The sequence below is a fragment of the Cupressus sempervirens genome, chromosome 9 (genome assembly GCF_028749045.1).
Source record: "Cupressus sempervirens isolate cs-2001-9-10 chromosome 9, ASM2874904v1, whole genome shotgun sequence".
Lineage (NCBI taxonomy): Eukaryota > Viridiplantae > Streptophyta > Pinopsida > Cupressales > Cupressaceae > Cupressus > Cupressus sempervirens.
This window is the reverse complement of record NC_143126.1, coordinates 628476951-628504318: the sequence shown is the minus strand read 5'-3', so window position 1 is coordinate 628504318 and position 27368 is coordinate 628476951.

Below are 27368 nucleotides of genomic sequence, written 5' to 3'. Positions count from 1 at the left end.
CCAAACCCCTTTCCAAATCCTCCAACCAATCCTAGTCATAAAACACATTCCCTCAATCCCCTTACTCCTCCCAATCCAACATGCCCATCTCTAAGGAATTTTACAAGGAAGCCCAAAGCAACTCCCTCTCCTGCCCCCATCACTCCTCTTACATCGTCCTATTGCTACCATCCCTATCGCATCCACCCCACTTATCAAACCCCTTCCATCTCCTACCTCCCATCCATTGAATCCCTCTAAATCCCATCCACATCTCCTCCTCCTAGCATTACCCAAATCCCATATAATGAACCTAATGAGTCCATCCTCCATCAAAACATCCCCATTGTAGAACCTCCTACCCATCCATCTACCTCACTTAGAAAGATCATCCATACTTCTTCTATCATACTAGCTACTCCCATCCATTCTTATCATGATCTTGTCCAAAAGCATGTTGAAATATCCCCTGACACAAAAGAAGATCCCACCATCTTCCTTATTCCCCTACATGATCCACTTTTACCATCTCCTCCATCGCTGAATCCTACCATCTTACCTACTCCATCTCAAGATCCATTTCCATCAACCCATCCAACTCAAGATCGTGTCCTTCCACCCCCTCTACTCCATGATCATACATCTCCCATAATCCATGATGATAGATCCATCGAAGAAGAACTAACTATCATATATGAAGCTTCAACTCCTTTAGCTAATAATGGACTCACATCTTGTGTTCCAAATAATAAACATCATATTGAAGAAAGAAATAAAAGTGTATCTCTAGATGTTGGTATCCTCGCTATTCCTGCATGGTCGCAAGTCCTTCCATCTCCACCCCAAAGTTCCCATCCATCTTATCTTATATCTATTTTGGGCCCTCATCCTACTCCTTATCTCCAACCCTCCATTTTGGGTCCATATATCCCTTATCTAAATCCCACACCCTTTCCATCCATTTTGGGTCCTTATATACCTCATATGAATCCTTTATCCCCTCCATCTATCTTGGGACCTACACCTTCCCCGTTTCCATCTATTTTGGGCCCATATCCTTCATTCCCTCCATCCATTTTGGGCAATTATATCCATCCATATCCTATGTTCCAATCTATCCTTCCCTCCCCTCAAATCCACCAGCTAGATCATCAAAGGCACTCATCCTTGAATCCTGTCCAACCTTCAACCTATCTCACTCCAATAATCCCTCCATATCCCCCATGTTGTTGTTCCCATACCATGGCTAATAAAAGCATATTAGATGCCAAAATAAAAAAATCATAAATCCAAAAATCCACAAAAATCCAAGTCTCGACATGTCCCTTCTAAAATACATGTTCAAGAAGAGAAACATTTGATCCAAACCAAAGAAAAAGTCAAGAGGCCACAAAGGCCCAAGCTGCAAAAGTCAAAAATCATGTGGATACCCAAGATGCTCATAAAAGAAATGCATCTCAAAGAAAAATCTCAATTGGCATCCATTCATGCTACTCAAAAAGCCTCATCCATCCATCCTTTATCCAAATCCCCATATATGTATCCTTCATCACCCCAATCCACTCTTAGTCCATATGCTTCTTATCCTAAATTTCTCATCCTCCATCTTCCAACTCTACTTTTAGTCCTTATCTTTCTCTTCCTCCATTTTCTCCTCAACCTCATCCACCACCATCTTTCCCACCACTTCTTCACCTTTTAAGGTGTGTGGCAATGATGATCTTTCCATTTTCCTCATCCATTTACCCACAAGCCTTATGTCTTTGCATCCATTATCTACCAAACTCCCACCCACCATTCCACTTGTTCAATCCAATCCTTTTCCATCCATCCTAGCAACATCTATGAGTAAAAATGCATCAAAAAAGTCATAAAAACAAAAAACAAAAAAAATCGTCCAATGGTGAAAACTTGGCAATTCAAGTGCCTTGGACAAGTACCATGGTGAAAACTTGGCAAACAAGCGTCATGCGTAATCCCTCCATCCAAATGCTCTACACACTTGGGGGCACTTTCCATCACCCATCATACTCATCTCATCCCACCATACCAACCACATCCTATCCATTTCCCCCACTATCCTCCTTTGGATCTTGATAGAAATAACGTCCACCACTAGATACATGCTTTTGGTCATCCCTTTGACATCCATTTTCCATCAAAGTTTGTATCCACCTATCCCTAATCCACCCATCCTCATTATCCTCTACCTCATTAACCTTTCACATCCTAGCTTCCATCTATCTCCCTCATCCTCTTGTTGACCAATATTCAATCCTATGGCATCCCTCATAAAAAATTCTCTTTAATAGCATATTATAACTGGGGGCACTGTATTCCTTGGAGACCGTGTCATGTCCATCTTTCCATCAATCCTTATCTTTTGGCATTCCTCTACCCAACTCCCTCTATCCATAGTTCCCTTTTTCATCTATCCTTGAATCTCCTAGCATTACCTCCATCTTTCCATCACCTGGTACATCCCTTGTCCTTGGTATCTAGCCCTCAACTATCTCCTCATCTTGAGCTTCCATTCTCTATCCTCCCATCCTGAGCTTTTCTCTTGTTGTCTCCTCATCCTGAGCTTCTCAATCCCACTATCTTAAGCTTTTCACAAACCATCTTCTCCTTTTGAGGTTTTCATCCCCTCTATCTTCTTATCCCACGCTTTTCCTCTACCTCCCCATCTCAAGCTCTTCATCCACTATCTTCTCATCCCAAATCTTTCATCCACTATCTCTTCATCTTTATCTTTCTTGCCGCTATCCTATCATGCTATGTTTTTGTCTAGTAATCCCTTGTACATCCTTTGATCTATTAGATGTATGTTCCTTGCACATCAGTCCTTTTCTATATCTCCCATCTCTTCGTGTCAATTCATGCTTGATCACAACTTGTAGTTTTCTTGGTTAGGTTCTTTAGTGAATCCTCATACAAGATCCCTTGTCATCAAAATGTTGTCCCAAAGAGTTCTAATTGCCCGACTCATCCTAGTCCTTGATATTACTGATAGATCCTTGTAAGATGCATCCTTCCTCTCATCTGATCTTGGTCCATCAGTATCTAGTCCTACCGATCTCTTTGGCAAAAGGTTAACTTTTTTATGGATTTACATTTTCTTTCGATTTATTTTCTTTTTGAGATTTCAAGTTTGGTTCTTAATGTATCTCTTCCAAGTAATTTGGGTTGTTCCCTCCTCATGGTCACCATGATCTTTTATATCATGGTGTGCTATGAATGGGGCAATTCGAGTGCAAGGTCTTGATCAGGTCTTTCATCTTTTCTTTTCTTCTACTTGTGGGTTACCCAGTATCATTTCCACTCTGATTCTTCCAAGATTCATGTGTGATGCTGGGGCAACCCTTGTGTGTTTGTTTCATATTAGTCTTATGTAATATTGGTACAAAGGCCTTGATGTTCTTGGTAATGCTCGCATATACCCTAAATTCCTATATCAAAATAAATGCTCAATCACATGATGGTGCTTCCCTTTAGAACACCCCCACACTCAAGCTTAAATGGATTACTTCACACTTCCATCCTATCAAAGCCTCATATCCTATCCAAACATCCCATCCTATCCAAGCATCCCATCCAATCAATCTTGCTATCATGATCCAACCAATCTCTCAATCCCATCATATCCAATCTTGCATCAATCATAATCATAGCTCTTGCATCAAATCATCATCATAGCTCTTGCATCAAATCATCATCATAGCTCCTGCATCAATCATAAGCATAGCTCTTGCATCACTCATAATCATAGCTTCTGCATTAAATCATAATCATATCTCCTGCATCAATCATAATCATAGCTCTTGCATCAATCATAATCTTAATCATCACTGATCATAATCCTAGAATCATACTCTCCCCAACCCTACCCTCCCATTCTCAGCCCTTGGTTATCCTTGTGCACATGGTTTTCCTTTATCTCATTCTCCCATAGTGAGAGTATGACCTCTCTCCCCTCCTCTCTTAGCCCCTCTCTGTCCTCCTGCTTGTCCTTGATTCTTGTGCTTTTCAAGAATTTGTCAGGCCTCACCTTCTCTCCCTATCACCTTCTTGAAGGGGCATCATGCAGTCCATTCTCTCCTCTTCTATGCAAAATTAGGGCAACTATGTTTCCTTAAAAAGTCTTCTTTGTGTCATTTATGTTTGAACTTCTTTGAAATAGTGTTGTTCCAACACTATGTCAAAGAGGGGCAAAATGTAGACACCTAAATCTGATTACATCAATAAGTAATCATATTTAGTCATCTCCTAGGACATTATTGATTAAATATTTACTATTTAATTAATTAATTGTCATCCCCTAGTTAATTAATTAATTAAATTAACTATAGTCCAATTGATAAAATCAAATGATCACCCAAAATCAATTTATCAATTAAATCCCTCTTCCCCTATTAAATTGAATAAATCATTAAATCTATTCAATTTAATTCCATACTCCCCATTTTATTAAATAAAACATTTAATAAAATATCTAAAATCCAAGAGCCTCCCTAAACCCTATCCTAACCCCTAATCCAACCCATTCACACATACTAACCTCACTTAGCCACCTAACTAACCCATCCCATCAAATCTAAATCACTCACCCCTAACCCCCCTTCTAAGCTAATCCTAAACCTCTTCTAATCATGTGCACAATCATAAACATGGGTTAAGACTTGCTAACCCAAGCTAAAGTCAACAAATATCTTCCCCTCACCCTCCAACATAAATGACCCTCAAATATCTTTTACACTGCTCTTAATGGCTCTTACACCTTCATTCATGACTCTTACATACTCAACCACCCTCATCAAGCCTTTGACCAACTCTTATACTATCCTCTCACACTCATCCTCCTTGTGACAAGTGTCACCTCCCCATTGATGCTAAACTAGCACAATCCTTGTGCTCCCTTTTGAGTGCATCCTGACCCTCCCTCACCATCTCATCATCTTGGCATCTTGGCCATCCATTCCTTCAACCCTTGGCCTATAAATTGAACCTCCTCCCTTCACAAAAAGGATCCATCCTCCATGCAAAGCTATAATGCTATTTTGAGAGCTCATAAACTACCAAAATACCATTATAATGTTGGAATCATTCCATGAATCCTTTATTGAAACCTTATCTCACTCACCTCATCCATCCATTTGAAGCTTGAGCTATACTTGTGAGCACACATACCTTAAATCGGGGAAAAATCTATTGTATCATTGTGTTATATCATTTGGAGCTTACCATTCTTGGTTTGCCTCCATTTGTGGTGATAACAAATTAGTCCTATCTTAAGTGTTTACTCATTTTAGTATTGTTAATGCTTTCCTTAATAGGTAGTTTTTAATTTGCACTACTAAACTAAGTTCTACACCTAAAGTGAGATTACTTTTCACCAATTCTATAGCACAACACCATTCATCATTTGCTATGAAAATTTTCTTTAGACCCCTGCCGTTCTTCAAGATACCTTTCCATTCCAGGTTTGTAAGATCTTTCTAGCACATTAATTTCAACCATTTCTTCTTGTCTTCTACTATCATAGAATTTTTTCCACATCTTTTCCTTTGTTGAGAATTCCAAAAACCCTACTTATTTCTTCTGAAATAAGAAACTATCATTATTTGTTGAAAATGTTGTACTACCAATTTACGACCTGATGCCTCATACCTTGTCATTAAATTATGTTCTGTAGGTTCAAACTCTTTTAATTCAAAAATTGACATGAAAATAATTTTATCTACCTCAGCTACACATAATGCTTTCTTCAGATGATGATCTGCCTTAGCTTTTTCCCACCAAGTCCTGCAATTGCTTCCCATCACACTTTCAAATGTAATATTCTTAGCTATGATTGTGATTTTTTGTGTCATTTTCCCTCTACTTTTTGTCATCTTCTTTGTTTCTAGTGCCACATGTTTATTCTTTTTGGAGACGATATGTTTTCCTAGTTAGGATTCCCTATGCTTAATTTCACCATTTTACATTGATGAGTCAATCTCCAAATCTCTCAAACTATTTGTATATGCCACCTATACTAGCTATCCTTCTAGAGTAATTGCTCATAACCAACTCTCTTATGTAGTTTCACAAATTGCACTGACTACATGGTATCCCCTAGTACAACTCTCTTTTGTCCTTCCTTCCTTGGTACAGATTTCTCTCTAAATTTGCCCCGTATGAAATCCCCTCCCAGGTACTGCTATTGCCATATGAAACTATTTTTTCATGCAAAACTATTTCCATACTATAACCGTATAGGATTGTTTCCCTATTTTATGAATTTGGTTTATGAGCACTTTTTCCATATGACCTTATTCATTGCCCATACAAGGGCATTTGGAAATTTGTGTATGCCTAGTTTGTATGAGGGTCTTCTTGCAAGTATTTTGTACATAGGTCTACCATATGGTAGTCTATCATATGATGGTCTACCATACGGTGGTTTTCTGTATAGTGGTCTTCTCCTTACTCCTTGTCCGTATGGGCTCTTTTCCTATAATGATTGTATAAGTTTTGATACCCTATGTATGACTATGTTTCTTACTACTTCATCCACCCTTCTCTCCTACTGTATGACCTTCTATACAACCACCCTTTCATTTCTTATGGCTATCCATACAACCACTCTTTCCTTAGGTACAATTGTCTGTACAACTTTGACTGCCTCTCTACTTTCTTATCTGTCACTTCGTTCTCTGGTAATGGTAATTCCTCTAGTCACTTTGGTTAATGTTTTGGGTAATTTTTTGTGACTCTACCTCTTTATAAGGGCTTGGTTCAGTTTTTTCTCTTTTTGTTTTTTGTCCTTTTTCCTTTTTTTCCTCTTTTATATTTATATAATAGCTACTTGCTAATTTATTTTGTCTCTCATATGCTTTTAACTTAGACCCATTTACTAGGTCTCTGATAGGTTTGTTATCCAAAGTAGATAACTTCAGTTCCCCATTCTCTTTATACTTCATGTACTCCTCAAGGTACCTTCCTTCTGGCTGAGAGTCTTGTATTTGTAACATATTACATTTTGCATGGAAAATTTCATAGTCTCCCATTTTCCAGTGGAATAATCCATAAAGGGAATTTGTGTCATCGTTTGAGCATTCCCCTAGTCTGAGCACCCCTTCCTCATCTAGTTCTATCCCTCCATAGTTTTCTCCTTTAGAGTTTGATGCCAAGTCTTGACTTACTAACTAGTTCCTAAGATTTATGATGTACTTTCTTCCTTCAATCTCAATAGATAGCATGTTCCATTTCTAGTTATGGTAGCTTTTATTGTGACCAACCATCTCCTACCTAATAAAGAGTCATACCCAATGATGGATTTTTGTCCCATAAGAATTCCTATACTCTTGATTCCATGTTGGTCCACTCCTACTAGTTGAAAATTTGGGGGCCATAGTGTAGGTTTCCCTAATTCCTTCCATGTTTCCTCTGATAAAACATTTACACTAGAAACTCCATCAACAATGGTATCCCCTTTCCTATGGTGAATAGGGTATTTTCTTTTGTGCATACTTCTTCTTCCTTCCCTTCTCCTTCCTTCTCTTTCTTTGAGGTTGTCCCTCTTAGGTTTTCCCCTTATGTTACTGCTAACTGCAATTGGGGTAATGTTTCTAATAAATCACCTAATTTTACTGGGATAGTAGTTTCTAGTACTTGCCTCACAATATTCATTACACCCCTAGTGGAAGTAGGTTTTTCTAACATTTCCTTTCCTCCCTCCCTCATGCTATCTTGAATTTCTTTCTTCACTTCCTAAAATCTTTCCATCTTCGTACTAGCATCTAGGTAGGTTAATTTTCTAGCTTGCATCCTGGTGATCGCACGAATTTCATCTTCTACATCTTCAGTGTCTAGCATATTTATTTCCTTCTATCTCAAGAAATTTTCATCTTCATGATTGCCTAGCCCACACCATTTACAAAGCATCCCTCCATTTTGTCCTCCTCTGCTTTGGTAATCTTGTGCAAAGTGTCTCCATTCATTACATCTCCTACACTGGATCATTGGTCTCCCTTTGGAATCATAATAAAGTGGATGCCAGGGTGTGTTGTTATTGCTATTTTTATTACTATTATTGATACTTACCCTCCTATTGTTTCTATATCCTCCTAATGAAGCTTCCATATTTGTAGTCTTCTAAGGAGTGGAGGTAGGTGTGGATTGTTCCCCTTGGGTTAGGAATACTTGAGTGCTCCATGTTTTTAAATTGTAAGGACAAACTTTAATTGTGTGCCCCATTACCTAAAAAATCTCACAAAATGCTTTCTTTGGGAAAGATCCTCTTGTATGGCCTTCCTTTTCATAGTTAGTACATGAGAGTTCTCTCCCTTCTTTCTTTTCTTCTTTACTTCCTGCCACTTCCTTTATCAATCATCTCAGATCTTTTCTTAAGGTTTTAATAGTTTTGGATTCTTCTTCACTCTCTTTGAAACTTTCACTAGAGCTTCCATGCCTTCTCACCTTATAGGTTTTACTTTGACTTTCTATGTCCATGGCATGAGTACATGCATCTACAAAATTTGATGGTGAGACTATCTTCATCTTTCTTGTAAGAGATGGTGTTAATTCTTTGATGAACCATCATTTCTTTAGTCCATCTATCAGCTTGTTATCTAGTTTCCCTATCAGCTCTTTCATTCTTTTACTATAAGCTTTGATAGATTCACTCTTCTCTTGTGTTATAAATCTCTGTTACTATTTCATCATCACCTCTCAAGAGTTTGAATTCTTATTCAAAGGTTGTACAGATATTACTCCATGTGTTTTTCTTTCCTACCTCCAAGTCCATATACCAATTAATGGCAATACCCCTTAATGTGGCCAAAAAGGCTTTTAGCCATTCCACCACATCATTTTGTCCATTCCCCTACCATATTGCTATACATGTTTTATAGTGGTGAGCAGGGTCCTCCAAGCCATCCATTGTGAAACTTGGTAATTGTTGTTTATCTATTACCATTATGTGAACACCTCCAAATGGAAAACCTTCCAATGGAGCACCTCCCCATGGAACACCTCTGGATGGAACACTCCCTCCCAGTTTGAAGTTCACTCTCAAGGAGGAACTACTAAAAGTATCCCCTTCTTCTTGATTTTGCTCTTGTCAAAAGTCTCTTCCTACTCGTGTCTCTAGGTTTTTGTATCCCAACTTGTTGGTGTCTTAGAGATGACAAAATTTGCTATACGTTTGATTGTATTCTTGATCAACCCTTCCTAGATTCTCATGGGATCCCCTTGTCCTCCTTTCCAATTACAATGTCTCTCCTCCTACTATTGGAGATGTAATATCCTCAAGGAAACTTCTTCCTCGGTTTCTTCTCCCTATTCCTACCTGGGATATATATTAGGAATCAGGGGCATGAATCATTTCTATTGTCTTTCTTTTTTACTCATAACAAATTACTTGCTAACAGGCGAGGAAACTCTCCTAGGAGATCACACACTGCTAATGATACTGGAAGTTCATCATTTACTATACCTTTAGGGACCATTCTCTCACAAGCTTCACTTCATATGTACTGATTGCAACTTCCTATGCCACCACCAGATCATGTTTCAACTTATCATCCTTGGTTATTTCCTCCTCTTCCTATCACTATTTGTTTCTTGATAAGTGGTACAAATGACCTTCCCATTACTCCATCTTGCCAACCTCTAGGTTCGGACTTAGGCAATAACACCAAAAATGTATATTGGGATATTACACAAGTTCACATATACATAAATAATCAATTAATACATATGAAGTAAAACTTAGAACATACCATAATGCTAATAGGCAAGGAAATGATTTCTTTATTCATACCAAAAAACAAACATGAGTATATTACCAATGTTCAAAATATTTATAGAAGGGCCAGTTAGTTGGAAACCAATTGAAGTATATCCTCACCACCTAACTACCCAACCTGACTAGCTTAAACAAGTACTAAACATAATAGGTAATTTATTCCAACTACAAACTCTTATCTCATAAATCATTAATTAAAAAAATAATTGAGATTTTGTGAAGTGGAAACAAATGGCATCTAAAGAATCTTAATATTAAAATATAAATTTTTGTATGAGGATTGTATTGAGGATAGAAAAATGAATTATTTTTTTGAGGGAAATTATATTGAAGAAATGCAAACAAAACTTGAAAAAAAGGAATGTCTTTCTTGTTTCTAATATGAGTAATATGGAACAAATCACAACAATGAATTCATATAATAACTTTCATCAATGTTTAAATATTTTTTATTGCTCACAATCATTTAGAAATCTATCACAAAATATGCAGTGGTATAGATTGACATTTTGGATTTTGTTATTTGTGTCAAGTTTGAAGCATGAAGTTGAGATTTCCCTAGAATGATTAATAGGTCATATCTTTCACACATAAATATATATTTTATAATTTTATGGATGTTATTTGTCACATGTCACATAATGGATCAAGTGGTTTTAAGTTGGGAAGGTAAGGAAAATATTTTTGAACCCTTATAGTTGACTGCTTTTCAAGGTATGATTATGTGAACATAAAGATGAATTTGTAGGTAAAAAATTGTGGGAGTAAATATTTTTTTAAGGACAATATGATGGTACATTAGCTTATCAAATGTGAGACTCTTTGATATATAGACATGCATACATGATTCATATGAATGTGAGCCTACAAGTATTGATTTTATTGTTCATCATTACAGGTGTTTTTTTGGTTCAATAGAGTTTTCTCATATCGTTTGGATGCTTACTTTTCTCCTTAACAATGGTTACTTGATCGTAGGTTTGTTTTGAATAAATAGATTTTACACTTAAGAATTGAGATCAACAAGACATCTTTTTTACTATCTTAAACTTTAGATACTTACATTGTGGTGTGTTTTGCATGTACATTATGTAGAAATGCATTATTTATAGTAATAAATATTATCAATGTTGATTCATATCTAGGTCATCAATATTTTGTTTTTTATTGTACTTTATCATATTATATTTGGATGAGAAAATGGATGGCTAGAGTGCCTAGATAGTTGATTATTGGGAATTTCATTGTAACATTGTTTTAATCATAATATCATGAATATCTTAGTTATATGTTTCAATAAAATATTTTGATAGAGAATGATGTTTTCTTGGATTAGAGTTATTATTTCTATTTTATTATGTAACATTAATAGAATCTTAGTTGAGTGTGTGAAAACCATGATATATATTCAACTAGAAGATATTTATTATTATGCAATTAATATCTCACTATCATATTTATATATGTATGTATGTATGTGTGTGTGTGTATATATGTACATACATATACATATATACATACATTTACATATGTAAATGCATGATCACACACACACACACACACACACACACACACACACACACACACACACACACACACACACACACATATGCATATTTGTATGTGTACATATATGTGCCTGTTTACATATATACATGTATGTATGTATTTGTGTACCTCTATTTATCTATATAGAAATCTATGGATATATGTATATGTAGGTACACACACACACATAAATATATACATTTATACATAAATGTATACATTTATACATAAATATATACATATAAATTGTTGGAAATCTATTGGGAAAGAAAGATACTAAGAGCAAGGGTTGAATCAGGATCTAAAAAACTTTTGTCTACTTGAAACAAATCAAATGAATTCACCTTTAACCCATCTCATACCAACATCATGAATCATATAATCATAAAGTAAAATAGACTTAACTATCCATCACATTCATAAACATGAAACTAAATATAAACACATAAAAAAATAGATTTGGTTACCCATAAACCCTCCAAAAATTGGGGTGGGAATGAAACCCACAAATCTTCACTACTGTAGCAATAAAGTGAGCTTGTTAAGGCTACTATGGTTGATCACTTCTTGTGATCTACCTTGATCAAAGGATTTAAACTTATAACTAAGTAAGAACTTTATTAGGAGATTTACATAGAACTCTTAGGATTCTTTTTTAAGAGATTTACCCTGATTCACTTGCTAGAATGTATTAGTACCCGATCCTTAGGCTAGCACTCTGATGCTAGATTAAAGATCTCCTCTTTCCAATTTTGATATAATCTCCTATCTAATAAACTTTGTTTTTTCTTTCACCACTAGGTTTCTCTACCTAATATTTTCTTCAAATATCCAAACATAAACTCTTTTGCACATACACTTCTATCTTTGATTCTCTCCTTCATCTATTTTTGATTTAGGGTTTAGGCCCTCCTTAAATAACCAACCGAAGAGTATTCTAGATTGTGATCAACAATCCCATTTTCTCCCTTTTATCACTTAGTACTTTCATTTTCTGATTGGTTACACTTCCTTCATAGGTATTAATGATCTCTTACAAAATGTGTAAAAAATCCTTAGTTGTCTCCACAACCGTAAAATTGTGTATAGAATTCAACCAAAATGGTTTACAAAATTTTTTGTGCCATTCCAAACACATATATCAAAACTACTTACTTGACACTTGAATACCCTGATGCTCGGTCATGATTCGTAAAACATAATGACTTATGTTGTCACTCTGATTCTGAATGCTCAATATTAAATGTGTGAATCAACATGAAATAACTCTATTTAGCTTAGTGTGTTCTGACTTCTAATTTACTTGACATAAACTAACACTTTGTACATACTAGGGTGCTCGAAAACCTAAGACTTTCTTGGATCAAATAGAAATGTGAACAAGTCATACACATTACTTAGCCTTCATAGAATATCTCAATCATAGTGATGATTGACCATCTCTACCTAAGGAGTGACTAAGTGTTTGACACTAATAGGCAACATGATGTGGTGGTCAACAATCTCCCCCTTTGAAATTAGTAGTAGAAAAACTTTTTCAGGACTAATTATTAGATTTAAAATTACAAAATAGCACTCCCTCTTGGATTGTGACTTGATCTTCATAAATACTTCATAATATACATCATATATACATGACCTATAAAATACTCTAAGTGCAATAAAAACTAGGTATTGAAAAATGTGACTAAAATATGTGTGTCATATCTTATTCCCCCATGTGGCATGTATCTATTTGTCTAATTCCCCTTTATTTTTTTCACTTATGGTTGTTGTGTGAAGGGGTCAAACCATATTTATCCAAAAATGATTTGTGAATCTGTATAACCATGGAAAGTGCATTATCCCAACTAGTTCTAACAAATTCCAAAAACGAAATTTTAATCTCTAGTTGAATAGCTAATCAACTAGAATTTTTGCAATAGAGAGATGGGAATCTCGACTTGTTACCTCCAAATGAGGTATCAACATGGATTGAATAGAAGTCAATTTAGCTAGATCATGTGACTATCAGTGGCTTGTAATTCAGCCAATCTTCCTTGGACAAAAATTAGTTTATTAAAATGAATAGAGCCTAAACTTGCATCCATGCTCGAAGAATGTCATGTAGTCTTCAAGTCTAGCTATAATTTCTCAATCTGATCCTGAATATCTTGCGTGAACCTTGGTACATCACACAATGTTTTATACAAAATTTAAATATTCTTTACAACTTCCTCTATATTGTATACAAGGCTAGAAAGTTTAACTTGCCTTATAGCAATCTCAGATGACACTTTCTCCAAAACTTGTTTCTCAAATTTCTTTTCAGACTAGTGCAATGATTTTTCATTAGCCTCTCAATGTCATCATCATTAACCTTATCAAGAATGTTAGTTAACTAGTCTATTAGAGGTTTCTACTCATTAATACCTTGTATATCAAACACATCAACAAAAATATCCTTGATCTTGTGTAGTAATTTCCTCTATTTATGTTCTCTTTTCATTTCTTCTTGCTATGTCTTCCTGGCCAATACATCTTGGAAAACTTGCATTTGATCAAGAGTCATATTATTGGGATCAAACTTGGGAATTGCTATGACCTCATCTAGTGTCACTAGTTTTCCAAGTGACTTGATCTTCTTCTTCATCTTCTTTTCCATTGGTGTACTAGTGCTTGACAATGTTATATGTATTGGTGTCACTTCAACACTTGGCCTCGATATCAATAATGTATATGAGTTCTTTGCTCAATTATTGCCTCAAATTTCTCCTAACGCATCTTGATTTATGTAGATATGAACTTTTAACACATCTTATGTTAGGAACTGGTATAAAATTTAACATTCAAATGTATAATTCCTTATATACCTTCTTTGCTTAGTTAGAAGTAGTGTGATCACCTGATCCATTGGATAGGTGACCTTATCTTCATTGGTTACACTACTTCCTTCTTCTTCCTTCTTTCTCTAGGTTTGGTTCATCTGATTCCTTAATTTTTCTACATCAGCTTTGCCTTTTTCTTTATTATGTTCATTGTTAGGTGATGATGCTCAAGTCTTGGAGTTCTTACTCACATGTCCAATCTTGTAACAATTATAGAAAATAAACTTCCATTCATCTAACTCTTAGATTTACCTTTAAAATGTGTCCTGATGAAATTTGATGCACCATGCTCATACTCATCATAGTAATGATAGTTTTACCATGTGTTGTAATCCCAATAATATGAGTTACCTTGCATAGGTGCATTCCCTTGATTCTTGGATGTCTAGTTATATTTTTCCTTGGATCAATAGTCTTGAGCTCTATGTCCATATTTTTGACAATCATAGCAATGACCTTCAAATATAGGTGCAATTGGTGTATTGCTACTTTGGATCTACAGTTTGTGCTTCATGTCCTTGCTTGTTGTAATTAAACAAGTTACCAATAAATTTGGGGTTAGGGTTTTTCTTACCAATCGTTCTTCTACAAATGTTTGTTGTATGGCCTAGCTTAGCACAATAATGACATGTAGGTTTATTCTTTGACTTTACATTTCTTTTCTCTCCACTCTTTGATGACTCTCTTTCCTTAGATAGGTGCTTGGTATAGCCTAGACCAGATGTGTCATGTGGTATTCTTTGTAATCTCATTAGTTCTTTATAATATCTCACAAAATTCTTTAGGTTTGTTCAACCTTTCAATGAATTCCTTCTCATGTTTTAGTAAATTCTTGAGATTCTCATTCTTAGAATTCAAATTTGCAATCTCCACATCCTTTTTCTTGAACTCTTGAGTTGTATGGAGAAGCCTATTAGCCATATCATTTTTTTTTTGAGTAAGCCTTTGTACTTCACTAGTCTTGTCATGAAGTTCATAGATTTATGATATTTATCCTCTTTAGCTTTCATTTCTATTTGAAAAATTTAAAAATGGATCTTTAACAATGTGTAAGACATTCACCACTATTTATTTATTTGTTTAGAGTTGATATGAAATAAGTAATAGAAATGCTTGAAATTTGATAGGATAAGATACATACCTTGAAATGGAACCAATATGAAAATATATGTTTTCTAATGTGTGTGCACATTTTCTAGAAAATCTACATTCCATTTTGGACTAGAAATGTTGAAACAAAAAAAACCCAGAAACATTTTATCTTTTCGAAGGGAAGTCGACCTTGACCTTGTTGGCGGGGTACAATTGTGCCCTAAAAATTCAACCTTGACCTTTTATGTTCCAATGAAAATTCTATTCATGGATCTTGGAAGTTTTTCAAAAAGGGTATAAAAATCTGCACTCTGATCTATGAAACAACACCTACATATATATGAAAATAGGGTTTTGAGGTGGCTATATAGGGTTTTGCCTTAGTCAAACCCTCATTTTGGTGATTTCCACCTTTGCGAATAGCCAAATATAATAGAGTGTGTGTGTAATGTATGTGTAATCCCAAGATCTAATCTACTAGATTAAATCCCTAGCATGAATATATATATATATATACATATATATATATATATGTATATGTATATATATATATGTATATGTATATATATATATATATGTATATATATATGTATATATATATATATGTATATATATACATATATATATATATATGTATATATATATGTATATATATATATATACATATATATATACATATACATATATATATACATATACATATATATATATATATGTATATATATACATATATATATATATATACATATATATATACATATATATATATATATACATACACATATATATATACACATATATATGTATATATATATGTGTATGTATATATATATATATACATACACATATATATATATATATATGTATATATGTATATATATATGTGTATGTATATATATATATATATACATACACATATATATATACATATATACATATATAGATATACATATATATATACATATATATATATATGTATATATATATGTATATGTATATATGTATATATATATGTATATATATATATATATATATATATATATATATATATATATATATATATATATATATGGGAAAGAAATGCATAGACTTGAATAGGATAAGAAAGCATACCAAGCCCCCAAGGCTAAGGTACTCTTACCAAACTTATAATCCATAATTGCTACCCCATGATTGTATCATTGAATGCTTAAATATCGATAATGGTGGATCAAGGAAGATTAGATCTCTCTTGCTCCAAATAGATGTCGACAATGGTATAAAAATGCTTGATGTCTATAATATCTTGATCTTCTATATCATTATCTATCAATCTTGCATCTTCATAGCATCATCTCTTTATTTTAGTTGTCCTTTTAGTTTCTTGTTCATTCTCTTTCTCTTCTCTCTAGTTGAAGATAGATGAAAATGGGAGTCTTTATATAGAGGCTTCTGGGTGAGGTTCATAGAGTAATGTGAGGAGCCATAATTCAAATTTTGCCTCAGATTATGGTCCAATCAAAATAACCAACTAAGGAAGGAAAAGAATTAAATGAATCTCCAATCAACCCCTTCCATATTTGAATCTAAAAGCCTGACATTGATTTAATTGGGACCCTCTGGGACGAAAATCTAAAAAGGGGAATCAAATCCCAAAGAGGGTCAATGATGACCTTGACCTTGACTTAGGTCAGGGATGACCTTGACCCTACCCTAGATCAAGGTCAACCTAGTCAACTTTTCCCTAACCTAGGGGTCAAAACCTAACCAGAGCAGAGAATAGAAAAGTCTCGAGGATACTTGGAGAGATAGATATGATATCAGAATAGGGCTAAACACCAAGAATAGGCACAAAATCCTATAATGAATATGATGAAGGATAGGAGGACCTATTCATAAGTCCTACTCAGAAAATAGATCCATAGAGGAGGGAAATTAAGGAGAATCTTCGAGATCCTAACCCTAATTTCACCTAAAATAAAAGAATCAAATGTAGAATGCATCTTAAATGTAAATATATTATGATAAATATAGTAAAAGAGGGTGCTAAATCTACCAAGATGGAAGTGCTTCCATTTTAAGATGATACATTTAGCCTCCACTTTATCTCAAATATGACAGTACATGAATATGCAAGCTAAAGTAAGAAAATATCATAGTAAATAAAAATGATATAGCGAAGTCCTCGATGTAGAGATCCTGCAAAAATGGTTAGAAACTACAACACACAAGGTTAATGAAAATCCATAAACCACCTAAATATTACTAAATATTAGTTGAGAAGTGCATAAATCCCCTTATGCCCCCTATTTTAGTTTTCTATTTCCGAAGGGTGAAACAGGGTGATAAGGATAACTCTAGACACTGAATATGAAATTTTTTGAAAAGATATTTCTTAAACCACTTAGAAGGATTCATAAATTTCCTAAATTTATTCAAGGATTTAGGTATCTAAATCACATTTCCAATGCCACTGATGGAACTGAAACCAAAGAAATCGAGCTCAAGTTATGATGAAAAGAATGAATGTCTAACTAAATGCATGAAATAAGAGAAATCTGAGTTTACCATGAGTAAACCCTAAAAGAAACCCTATTTTTACCTACAAATAATGAAAAGGGATTCATACTTACTCATTCTTACCTTTTGTAGATTCAAAATGAGGAATCAAGATGTCGAGGAGAGAAGAACTTTGAGTGACACACCTAGAGTTGTTGAGATAGTGCCTAGCCACCAGACAACCACTTCTTGAGGTGAGTTTGTTTTTGTTTGATTTTGTACTTTTAAAATATGTGATTTCTATAGGAAAGGTTGACCTTGACCCAAGAAGGTCAACGTAAACTATGAAATTTACTCTCATTTTGGAATGAGGTTGTCCTTGACCCAACAAGGTCAACGTTGACCCATAAAGGTTGACCTTGACCTAGTCAAGTTCAATTTAGAGATTTGATGATACTAAATATTGATATTTTGTTTATTTGTGCTTATAGTACATAGTTCATTTTTGAGAGCATCCCTTTGGAGAGTTTCTTGTTACCATCAGAGAGAGATTTTTTGAGCTAGATGAGGATGATATACAACTATTGAGAGATGTAGGACTATACTAGGTAGTAGTCGTACCCACAGATTAGATTACATTGAGCCATGTTATCAGCTCTTATAGAGAGGTGGGATGAGGATACTTGCTCCTTTCATCTTCCCTCAAGAGAGATCATAATTATATTAGAGGATGTGTATAGGATCCCACGGCTTCTAGTCCGAGGTGAGACCATAAAACCTAGATCACAAAGAGTCTATGAGGAGATCCTTATAGATAAGGAGTATTTCTTGGGACACATTCCATAGATGTAGATCCAATTAGACCATGTCCTTCTATCATCCATATTATCAAGCCCTACTCCTCTAGTATAGAGAGTGATGCTTGGTATAGTATCTTTGGTTGTGTTACCCAACTCAAAGGGTACTATATTTTTGACATTACTTACTCACATTATATAGAGGATGGAGAGTGAGAGGGATATATTCTCATGAGGTCACAACATGCTAGCTCAACTATACCATGAGCTATGTCAGTTGGTGAGATATTAGAGAGAGTGTCTATCTATTTGCACTCTTCTACAAATTTGGTTGTTTGAGCACTTTACATGTACACGCCCATAGGGTATCCCAGTGATGGTAGATGCAAGTATATCTAGAGTTTTTCCTTATACACTAAAGAATTTCTATCAGTTTGAAGATATCTTACTTTGGAGAGTATCTCTAAACCATATTCCTAGTGTAGATGTGATATGGAGACCCTACTACTGGATGATAGAGTGTCTTGATACATGATTCTAGATGAGATACTCATAGTGGTGAAAGATGCTAGAGATTCATCTGAATCATAAAGTGGTGCCTTACTACTAGGATTGGGTGATGAGATAGTTTCATCTAGTATAGGGAGTCCCTAGAGAAGTACCTACTATGTACATCTGACAAGGTATTATCAGAGACCCAACACCATATGTCAACCATTGACAATAGATATGGAGGATAGTGATGTCGATGATATAGATGATATAGAGGTACCATCAGACATGACCTATTCAAGCATGAGCCAAGATTACATTGGGTACTGTAGTCTATAGGGGTCCCATCCTATCTTCCTTGAGGATTATCTTATAGGTGATCTAGGTCCTTTAGAGAGGACACACCAAGATGATGGTACAATAAGGTGTAAGGAAACTCAGGTGTGAAAATAGCTTCCTACACTAATCTCATAAGGAAAGTATGATGCAAATCCTATTAAAATCTTCTTCACTTACAAATTCAATATCATGTAAACAACAATATTGCAGCCAACCATGCATACAAAAAATAGATAGAGAAAGGAACACATAACACAAGGATTTTTCAGTGGGGAAAAACCTTTTAGTAAAACAACCCCACCCCTTCAGAACCTACACAATTTATTATCTTCAACATAAGGTTACAATACACTTGCAATGCAATTTCAACATTGACAACAGAAAACTCTAGTAGCTACTCGCAGTACCAACAATACACCTTTTTCACATTGCATCTCCTCGCAACCCTAAAAAATTCTTATAACATGCATTTCACTTTAGGGCTACTCCCAAAGGTAAACCGTATTAGGGTTTTACCATTCTCCAAGAAAATAGGAACCCCAAAAAAATTTTTAGGGCGATGCCTCGAACCCCACTATTGGGGTAGAGTGTACAGTACTCAAATATCTTAGTTGCCACATGTCTTCACCTATCATTGAATCTTCCTAACATAGCTCTTACATGTCATAGGATTTTTTCATAACCATTTTAGTCATGATCTCCTTACACACAATTCAAGATGTTGACACATCAACATTATTTGCAAGAAATACATTTTACAAAACAAATAATAATGAATATGAATTATACAAGGTTGAGACACCTTATTCCTAACATAAGGGATGATGAGGACATCAGAGATGAGAAGGAGCACTTTTCTAAATGAGAGACCATTAAGGAGGAGAGAGTAGAGGAGATGCCCCCAATTGGTGATATTGGTGAAGATTTACACATTTATCACATATCACCACTAAGATCTCGACAGTCCCCACACACCCACATAAAGATATCACCAACAAGGCCTCAATATAGTAAGCATGGAGAGAGTAGTCACTCCATGCCCCCACCATCGAAACCTTTCAGTGACATCTAGGAGGCAGAACCAGGCATGAAATATGAAATATGAGTAAATATGTAATTTGACTTGAAAAAGTATGAAATTGATAAATTTAATTTTTATTCTATAGCTAGCATAGAGGAGTGGAGGAGTTTTGTATCTAAGATTTTCAAGGATACATGTATATCCAACTAACTACTAGTGAGTGAGCAAGAGTCATCTATTGGCTACAAAGATTCCAATAGGCATGCCGATATCTTTGTAGTTGTCCAACGAGAGTTAAGGATGTGCATGGAAAGGGAGGAGAAACTGATAGATGAGCTACAAAGTGCCCAAGAGTGCTTACATAGTATGAGCATACTAGGAGTCATATGCAAACACACATATCTATCACTTCCTATTATAGGCGAGAGACATCCGGTAGCCATCAACCTTCAAAGCGCAGTGATAGGAATAATGATAGATAGGGCCATTGCCCATATATGTATCAAAAATTAAATCACTATGTGATGAATGAAAAACTTTGTTTACTATTTAATATACAACTTAATAAAAGATGCATAAATATATTCAATATGTAATTTTTCTAAAAATACATAACCTATGTAACAATGTCTATAAGGAATATATAAATACAAAAAGAAAAAGAAAGATTAAAATTAAGGATAATAATGTTTAAGATGCACAATATTAATAGGTTCTTTAAAAGAAACACCATCCATATCAGCAAGTTTATAAGCACCTGAACCAAAATCTTCAATAACAACAAAAGGTCCAAGCCAATTAAGGCTAAACTTTCCTTTTTCACCAGGTAAAACATTCACATTCCATTGATTCTCATATAAAACTAAATCACGAACTGAAAATTTCCGTTCAATTAACTTATGATTATATTGTTTTCGCAAAGATTTATGATAAGCTTTTATATGTTCTAATGCATGTATTTATTGTTTATCAAACATTTCTAACTCTTGTAAACATTGTTCTCAAAAAGTATCTTTCTCAATTATCCCATGAAATGAAACACACAAAAAAGGTATTTCTAATTCCATAGGCATAGTAGCATCAATACCATAAACGAGATTGTGAGGAGAAGTACCCTTGAGTATCCAATCTTTCACATGCTTGTTGACTGTTTTTCTTAAAATCTTCTCAATGATTTTATTTGATGCTTCAACTTGACTATTAGATTGAGGATAATAAGGAGTTCAAAATTTATGTTGAATTCAATATTTCTCCAAGAATTTTGTGACTTTTTTATTTTTGAAATAAGTACCTTTATTCAAAACTATCGCTGAAGGTATAGCAAATCTTGTTATGATATTATTAAGGATGAAATCACAAATAACATCTGTAGTTTTTGAACAAAGAGGAACAAATTCACCCCACTTTGTAAAAGAATCCATAGCAATTAGAATGTAAGTATGTCCTTGAGAAGAAGGTGGTGAGATTTTTCCAATAAGATCAAAACCCCAAATACTAAAAGGCCATGGAGAAACTTGATTATGAAGTTCATGAGCAAGAGCATGAATAAAATTACTATGTTGTTGATACTAAGGACATTTCTTAACAAACATAAAGGAATATTGCTCCATTGTTTTCCAATAATATCCCATTCTAAGTAATTTATTAACCAAAGATTTTCTACCAAAATGCCCTCCACAAGAACTAGAATGAGCTTGTCCCAAAGCTATCAAAATTTTAGTTCTGTTGAGACATCTTAATAACAATCCTTCATAAGAGTGTTTGTAAAGCATATCTCCTAAAATTATGTAACATGCTACAAGATTCCTAATATGATTATGCATGTTTCTTGTTGCTAATTCATAAAAAGTACCATATTTCAAAACATGAAAAATGTGAGAATGCCATTCATCCAAATGCAAGCTAAAATAATCAGAGGTAATATTTTTATAAATTGTATGTTTTTAAGAGTTTTTATAGTAAATTGAAATTTCTCCACATTATTTTTAAGACATACCAAAGAAGTTGCACTTGCCATGGTGTCTGCATGTCGATTATCTTTTCTGGGTAAGATTTGAGTTGTATAAGAAGAGAATTGTGAAAGCACATCAAGATCCAAATCTCTATATTGTGTCATTTTATCATTATTATTTTGATAACCTCCTTTAAATTTTTCAAAAATCAATTATGAATCTCCATATATTTGCAATTGTTTGATGTTAAGGGATGAAGCTGCTTGTAAACCAGCTATAAGAGCTTCATACTTCCCAATGTTATTAATACAAGGAAAAGTCATTTTGTATGATAAAGGGATTAGCTTTTTCATAGGAGGAATTATGATAATACCAACATGAGATCTTGTCTTACATTTAGATCCATCATAATACAATTCCCAAATATCGTCTTGTTGAATAGCAAGAATATTATCATCAGCAAATTCCATTGAAGTAGAATATGTTTCCAAATGAGGACAAGGAGCTTTAGCTAAATAATATATTAAAGCTTGTCCCTTAATAGATTTTTGAGAAATTAAATTAAGATCAAATTCTCTAAGTAACATCACCCACTTTGCCAAATGGCCAGAGAGATTAGTTTGTGAGAAAAGATGTCTCAAAGGATTAAACTTGACAATCACATTGACTTCAACATTTGCAAGATAATGCTTGAGTTTTTGACATGTGTTAACTACATCAAGACATTGTCTTTTTAAATTTGTGTATCTTGTTTCATAATCAAGTAAAGGCTGACTAATGTAACGCACATGTCTTTCCTTATCATCATCATCATTTTGAGATAACAAGGCACTCACGGCCTTCAAATTGCTGAAGTGTACAAGTGAAATGGCTTATCAAATTTAGCTGGTTGCAAGATAGGAGGATTTGCAAGATACTCCTTAAATTTCTCAAAAGTTCGTTTACATTCATCATTCTAGGAGAGAGTTCGATATCCTTTCTAAGCAAGGAAGTAAAAGGAATTGTTCAATTAGCTAACTTAGAAACAAATCAATGAATAGCTTGTATATTTCCTTGTAAACTATGTAGCTGAGAAATATTCTTAGGAGAACGCATATTAAAAATAGCATCAATCTTTTCAATATCAAATTCTATGCCTCACTTAGAGATTATAAATCCTAATAACTTACCAGAGTCAACTCCAACAATACATTTCTTAGGATTCAATTTCATGTTGTAACTTCTAATCCATTCAAATATTTGTCATAAAATAGTAGCATGATCTTCTCTTTGTATATACTTTGCTAAAATATCATCCACATAGTCTTTACGAATCTTATGGATGTAATCATGAAAAATCAAAGTCATAGCGTGTTGATAAGTTGCTCCTGTATTCTTTAATCCAAAAGGCATCATGACCCAACAGAATGTTGCCCAAGGTGTTATAAATTTAGTTTTAAATTGATCTTTAGGAGGAATACAGATTTGATTATATCCGAAAAAAATCATCCATAAAAGATAACAAACCATGACTTGTTGTTGAATACACAATCATATAAATATTGGGTAACAGGAAATCATCCTTTAAGGATGCCAAGTTTAAATCTCTAAAATTAGTACACATACTTATCTTATTTTCTCCTTTTGAAATATATACAATGTTTGAAATCCAAATGGGGTAATCAATAGAATGGATAAATCCATAATCCAATACCTTTTCAATTTTACTTTTGACTAATAAAGAAATATGTGGATTCATCTTTCAAAATTTTTGCTTCACAGGTTTCATATTTGGTTTTAAAATAATATTATGAGTAACAATCTTAGAATCAATACCCAGCATATTCGAATATGTCCAAGCAAAAAATCCTTAAATTCCAGTAAAAGGGAACCTAATTGATCACACTAATCCTAATTCAAACATTTCCCAATCTTTATTATCTTCTTAGGATTATTCTCATCCATTTGAATATCAATAGTTTCAATTATTAACAAATCACTTCGTATCAAAGAATCCATCAGTAAAGAAATAATATCTTGATTATCATGTTCTCCAAAATAAGCATCTATATTTAAACAATAAGGCTTTCTTTGTTTGTGATGGAACTTAGGTAAATCATCATAAATCCCAAAAAATTCCATTAAACTTTCATCTTCAAGAAAAATATCCAAAGTAGGTGCTTGATTTATGTCAATAAGCAATGGGTTAACCAATTTCAACTGACCACCACATATATGATTAACATTAAGAGGAAAAGAAAATGGTTGTTGATATGGATTAAACCCTAATCCATACACACGATAATAAATTTCATTACCCAGAGGTACTTGTATACCTTGATCATATTTATCACATCCTTTTCCATTAAATTCCAATTTCCTAAGCAAATGATAACCAAGACCATACCAATCAGCCATTTTAGATGGAATCCAAAGAGTGGCATATATCACAATATTAGAACAATTAGGTTTTACCATTTCAATCATTTCATTGATCAAGGCAGCAACAAAATTACATTTTAATTCCTCAGAAAGTGGGGAAGGTATAAAAATTTGTTTCTCAAATTCAATTTATTGTTTCATGAATTCCAAATTAGAGACCTTATATTCTCCAATGAAAGTAGGATTAGAATCCAACGTCCGCTAATCATCCTCAATTAAAGAAGAAGATGAAGTTTCTAGTTATTGAATCTCAGGTTGTTTTTCAATCTCTTTACTTGGTTGAAGTGGCTCAGAGATTTTAACATAATCTACATTTAAGCAAGGATTTTGTGCATCATCCACATGTAATGTATACATTAATGCATTATAAATAAATTGAACCTTACGATGAAGAGTAAACAAAACTACATGCATAGTATGTAACCTAGGTCTTCCTAACAAAAAGATTATAATTGAGAGGTCCAAGAATAACATGAATAGGTGTGTTTAGAATAATTGGACCAACTTTAATAGGAAAGTAATAATTCCCAAAGTTCTCTTCGTAATATTATCAAATCCATGTATAGGAACATTATCAGGTTGAATAGTAGTAAGATCAACCCTAATTGTTTTAAGCAATTCCATGCTACAAACATTAAGTCCAAATCCATTATCAATTAATGTTCTTTGAATGATACTCTAATTAATAGAAACAACAACCACAAGAGCATCATATTGATTTTGCACCCCAAGATAAGTTAAATCATTTTTAGAAAAGATAATAGGAGGTACAAAAGGCATACTATGCATGCAATCCAAAATAGAATGAATATTTTTTTGATTAGGAGACAAAGCAGGAAGATTAGATATAGCTTTTTGCAATGCCTCATAATATGTCAGAGAAGTTTGAAGTAACTCACATAAATATATCTTAGTAGGAGCAACACATAATTGATCAACTAAGTTATACTCCTTAAAGGTAGAAGAAAACTTAGGAGCTTGAGGAAGAATAGGTTGAGAAGGTAGTAAAGATACTGGAAAAATAGGTTGAGGGTTATTCCATGTGCGATAAGCATGTAAAATGGAATCAATTTTATCAAATAAATCCAAAGGATTTCTAGGTTTACCCTTAATTTTTATTCAAGGACATCCTTTAACTGTCATCAAAGGTGTAGGATATATCATCTTAGGTTTATCATGATTGCATATAGTGGAATATGAAGTTAACCATGCACACACCCTATGGTAAATGTCAATTGGAGAGGTTGAGGAGGGGAGTTAAATATGAATAGGATCAATGGAGATCTTATCTAAACCATTTTCAATCTCACTTCCATGTACCTCATTAGGGAATCTATCCTGTTTTACAATAAAAACTTCATCAAAGTATTCCAGACAAAAATAATACATATTAAAATACAAAAAGTGTGAAAATATAAATGCTTTTGTATTTTTTAAGAAATTTTGCATTTTTTTTTTTTTGAAACATATAAATAAAGGAAATATAATTAACATGCAAGATCTAACACAAAAAAGAAAGAGGTGTCTATCGCAGGCTCACCAAAATAAATAATGTAAAAGTGGATCTTTTACAATGCATAAGACATTCATCACTATTCATTTTATTTAGAGTTGATATGAAAAAAGTAATAGAAATGATTCAAATTTGACAGGATAAGATACATACCTCAAAATGGAACCAATATGAAAATACCCATTTTTTGATGCCTGTGCACAATTTTTGGAAAATATGTAATCTATTCTAGAATGGAAATGTTGAAATGGAAAAAAACCCAAAAATATTTTGTCATTTTGAAGGGAGGTCAACCTTGACCTTATTGGCAGGGTACAATTGTGCCCCAAAAAGTTGACCTTGACCTTTTCTGCTCTAATGAAATGTTTGTTTGTAGATCTTGGAAGTTTGCCAAAAAAGGGTATCCAAATCTGCACTCTGATCTTTCAAACAACACTTGCATATATCTAAAAATAGGGTTTTGGGGTGGCTATATAGGGTCTTGCCTTAGTTAAACCCTCATTTTGGTGATTTCCACCTCCAAAAATAACTGGATATAATAGAATGTGTGTGTAATGCCAAGATCTAATCTACTAGATTAAAAGTCTAGCATGAATATATATATGAGAAAGCAATGCATAGACTTAAATAGGATAAGAAAGAATACCAAGCCCCCAAGGCTAAGGTATTCTTACCAAACTCATAATCTATAATATCTACCCCATGATTATATCTTTGAATGCTTGAGTATCGATAATGGTGGATCAAGGAAGATTAGATCTCTCTTGTTCCAAATAGATATCCACAAGGGTATAAAAATGCTTGATGTCCACAATAGGTTGATCTTCTATATAATTATCTTGCAATATTTCATCCTCAAAGTGTCATCTCTTGATTGTATTTTCTTTTATAGTTTCTTTTTTATTCTCTTTCTCTTCTCTCTAGTTGTAGATATATGCAAATGAGAGTCTTTATATAGAGGCTTCAAGCTGAGGCTCCTAGAGTAATGTGAGGACCCATAATTCAAATTTTGCTTCAAATTATGGTCCAATCACAATAAAAAACTAAGGAGGAAAAATAATTAAATGAATCTTGAATAA